This window comes from Mastomys coucha, unplaced genomic scaffold (genome assembly GCF_008632895.1).
Source record: "Mastomys coucha isolate ucsf_1 unplaced genomic scaffold, UCSF_Mcou_1 pScaffold12, whole genome shotgun sequence".
Lineage (NCBI taxonomy): Eukaryota > Metazoa > Chordata > Mammalia > Rodentia > Muridae > Mastomys > Mastomys coucha.
In genome coordinates, this window is record NW_022196894.1 from 79,140,079 (window position 1) to 79,144,414 (window position 4,336).

The 4,336-nt window shown below is 33.3% G+C and overlaps 1 pseudogene; it reads right to left on the reverse strand.

The window, feature by feature from the left end:
- Positions 1-3,655: 3,655 nt before the first annotated feature.
- LOC116086524 overlaps positions 3,656-4,336 on the reverse strand; it is an 846-nt pseudogene continuing 165 nt past the window's right edge.

Sequence of the window (4,336 nt, forward strand, 5' to 3'; positions counted from 1 at the left end):
ACTGAATGATCCCTAATGATATATTTTCATATCCATAGATCAGTGTGATACTCAACCCTCATCAGTGAAGCTTCTTGCAATAGATGCTAATTAATATTAAGACTCACATCTGGGCAATGGGCAGTTTAAGAGATTTTTGTAGTACTCTGAATTCAATGTAATAGTGTTAAGAATAATTTTTACTTATCTTTGCATCTGCATATCCCTATGAGGGTAGTTTCCCATATGCACAGTGCCTATGGAAGCAAGGAGAGACTGTTCGTGTGGATCTAGGGTTATAAGTGCTTGAACTCACCCTGAGTGGGTGCTGGGAATTTAATTTGACTCATCTACAAGAATAGTATATATTTGCAATAACTGAGTCATCTCTCCAGTCCCCACAATTTTGCTTTAATTATGGAAAAGCAAGTTTATGTATTAGACAAATATATTACATTCTTAATTTTTTCTGATAGATAATATAATATTTAATATGGTAAAATAGCTCAGAGGATAACAGTGTTTGCCACCAATTGTAACATCTGAGTTCCATGCAAGGACCTAACATATTAGAAGAAAAAAACTTATTTCCAGAACTTTCCTCTGACCCCCATACATTCCCACATGAGTGCCTCCTCTGAAAATAATAATAACAAATAAAAATGAAAAGTTTTGTATGTAAAACTTCAATTGCAACTTGATATGATTAATTACAGTAGTTTAATTAGAGAGATATGGAAGAATATGTTTTCATTCAAATTGTTCATTATATTTTTAGGCATGCAAGATGTTGAATGTGAAAATACCTCTGAGAATTCCACGGCTCCCACACTGTTTCTTCATCCCCCAATGGTGACGAGAACAATGATAATTTTGTGGAGTTTCAGTTGCCCATTTATAAAAGAGAAACAATACCCTAAAGTAGTCAAAGGTGGTAAAAGGTTGATTTTCTGCTCTACTGAATTTTAAAAGCACTTTAAAGAACTGAACTCAACTGAGCTCAACTGAGTGAAAGAACTAAGTTGAGATTCAGCACTCTATGTAACAGTTAATTTTACGCTTGCTACCAATCACACCATTGAATTTAATACTACATAGAATAAACATGAGCCCTAGTGAAGTTTCTTATTGTTTTCCAGTTTCTTCTATAAACATTTTAATAGGAGCTAACAGAATGTCTCTAAAGATCCCAGAAGCCACATGGTAGAAGACAAGAACTAATTTACTCTTGCTATGCTCTGACCTCTACATCTATAACTGTGGCTTGTGTGGCCATGCCTCTACACACAGACCTTAAAGTAAGCAAGTGTTAAATTATTAAATAAACATCATTTTATGTGAAAATACTACTTTATAAATAACAAAACTTTTATAGAATTTACCTAATGCATGCTAATTAAGACGACTTGTAAAAGCTTGTTCTATGTGTATTCATGTACAAGCATCACATGTACATGAATTTTATGCGCAAGAGAAAGATGGCTCTAACCAGTAGGTGTGCACACTCCTTCCTCTACTGATGGGTTTAAAAGAATTCTCAAAAATGACCCTGCTTCTGATGCTACATCATGCACTTCAGCTCTCAGCCTCAGTAAATTCCCCAATGATAGATCTTCAATGCCTCATTGAGTAGGAACAACTTTGAATGACACTACAACAGAAGCTGATCCAAATATAGGCGACAAAGTATTGCTGAATGAGCACATGTAAACATTAAGGAGGAAAGAATCAACACTTTTAGATGGAAGGTCAAAGAAAGAGTACAAATAAGTGGCTGTCCTTAGCATCCATTCCATGATTAATCAAAGACTGTTACATGAATCACATTGCCTGTTTAAATGGATTTAAAGAAGTTACTCCCTTAGTACTAATCTCACAGTGATCCTAAATATGGATATCAGTGAAAGATGATTTAAGAGAAAGAAATCGAACTTTGTTGAGCAGGAAGGACATAGTAATTAATTATGCAAACAATAATTTTATTGAGGATATCATAAAACATTTTAGATATTTTGGAATATCTCCCTTTAATATCTAATGTTACAATAGTGTGTGATATTCAGCCAGGTCATGACTTTGTTTTGAGCCCAGAACTTATTGACCTGAAACAGCAAAGATGTAGAAATGACATTCACGCCTCTTAATTAGTATCATTAAGAGGATTATTTTTTTAATGCCAGAGGACAAGTTAGAGATTTCTCTGAGATTAGTATGCACTTGGGAAAGCTGAAACTGTCTTCTAATGAGAACACAATCCTTGTAGCACTTTAAAGTGAGCCAATTGCCATTTACCACACAGTTTAAAACAGATCTTTTGCTCAGGACATATTGAAGGTAGTTCTGGTGTCCCAGCTTGGAATGAGATAAACTAGTAGAAGGTACAAAGGTTCATATTACTAGAAGAGATTATAAGAGAAAATATGATTTATATGAATGTGTGTAAATATGTTTAAGAAAATGGTATATTATATATGCAACTATCAAAATACTGGATATAAAACAATTTTTAACATTTTTCTTGAACATTACTATTACTATTAGAATAGTTATATGGAAACCATCTACCAACCTCTGATTATTCCCTTTTGTGTGTCCAGTGTATAAAAGTTAATGAGACTCAAATATTTTCCCAGGAATGTTTATATTTACAAAGTACTGTTCTGGATACAATGTTTAGAAAAGACTTTCAAGGGACAAGTTCAAACAAATGTTTTGAGAAAAAATATTGGATATGAACAGAATATGTAGGTATTGGGAATTCAAAGCAATTCAGGAAGTGATAATACATACATAAACATTACGTGATTAAAATATGTATTCTGGCACATCCCAAAGTCATGTACGAATTCAAACCAAAGAAAATCCAAGCCTGGAGAAAGGGAAAGGGTGACAAAGTCCTGCTCCTGAACAAAAGGGGATGATATTTGTAGATGATTATTGTTAGAAGAAACATCAGTTTTCTTGAAAGGAATGGCACAGAGAGTTTATCAATCCTACCCCAAGACAGGATACAAGGTCAAAAGCAGCTGGCAAACAGAACATTGCTCTGTGTTTTGTGTGTTTCACTTGTGTTGCTATAGTGTATTATGTTTTCTTTGTCTTGATTTATTTATTATGTTTCCTGGTCATTATTTGAGAAAGAAAACTAACATGATGTTTGAGTTGATAGAAAGGATGGGAAGTTATGGGAGTACTTGGGAAGTAGTTAAGAATATGATTGATATATATTTTATGAAAATGTAAAATATTTTAAAATGCAGTAAATATATGCAAAAATATTAAATAGTAGAAAAGGATGGAATAATATAAATAAAACACTGACACTCATTCTGTAATAATGTTTACATTTATATATTAAATGAGATGTTAGTTCATCATATTTTATTAAAGATAAATAAAATGTGGTATGCTAAACTAAACATCAAGGTAAATATATATGTATGTTCAGAACAATGATATAACAAAAGTTGCCTAAATATTTTAAATGTATCATTATATATTTTAATCTGTTTTAATGTATATATTTTGGTAATAGCATATTACCTTTACTTTTTGAAACATAATTTCCTAAAAATATGGTAATTTATTTTCATAAAATTTCCTACAATTTTTTTTATTTACCAAAATGTGACTGTTTAATAACAGACCAGATTATAAAAATACCATGGGTGATACTTTAGTTCATCTGTCTAATAAGCCTGTTTTTATGGTCTTTCCTGTTGCCAGCATCTCCATCTTCTACAAAGTGAGTTGTCTTTTTCTCCAGTCCATCTCTTAGGGGACATAATTTGAAGGGCTAAAGGAAGTTACTTGCTTCCTTGAAGCATTTCCCAACTGTATAGATGTCATGAATTAGAGCCTCCATGCAGATGATGCCAAATTTACCAAGAGATTGAGCAATCAAGGAATTATCTATCAAGGCAATCCACTTCTTATTGATTTTGCTTTGCCGTAGCCTTGCTTGTAGATGAGCTCATTTACTGACTTCAGGTTGGGGAACCGTCATGCAATGTACACTTCCATGATCCTCAACATGTTAACTGGAGCCTTGTTGAGCTTAACAAAGGTGCCATTGAAGATATGTCAAAGATGAAGAAGCTGCAATACCTTGCAGACCTTTGGGTTCTGTGGGCACATAAAATTTCCCAGCTTACCTTGCCATCCTGGCCATCTGAATTTCAATCGTGTACATCTGCCTGTACTCCTTGTGATAGTGTTTTGCCTTTTCATAGATAAGCTTCTTCCTTGCTTTTCTCAGTGTCCTCAGGGCAAACTTCTTCCTCAGGCACTTCACCTTCAACTTTGAAATTCCTTCCCTTTTTCTTTTTTCTTTTTCTTTTCTTTTCTTTTTTTTTTT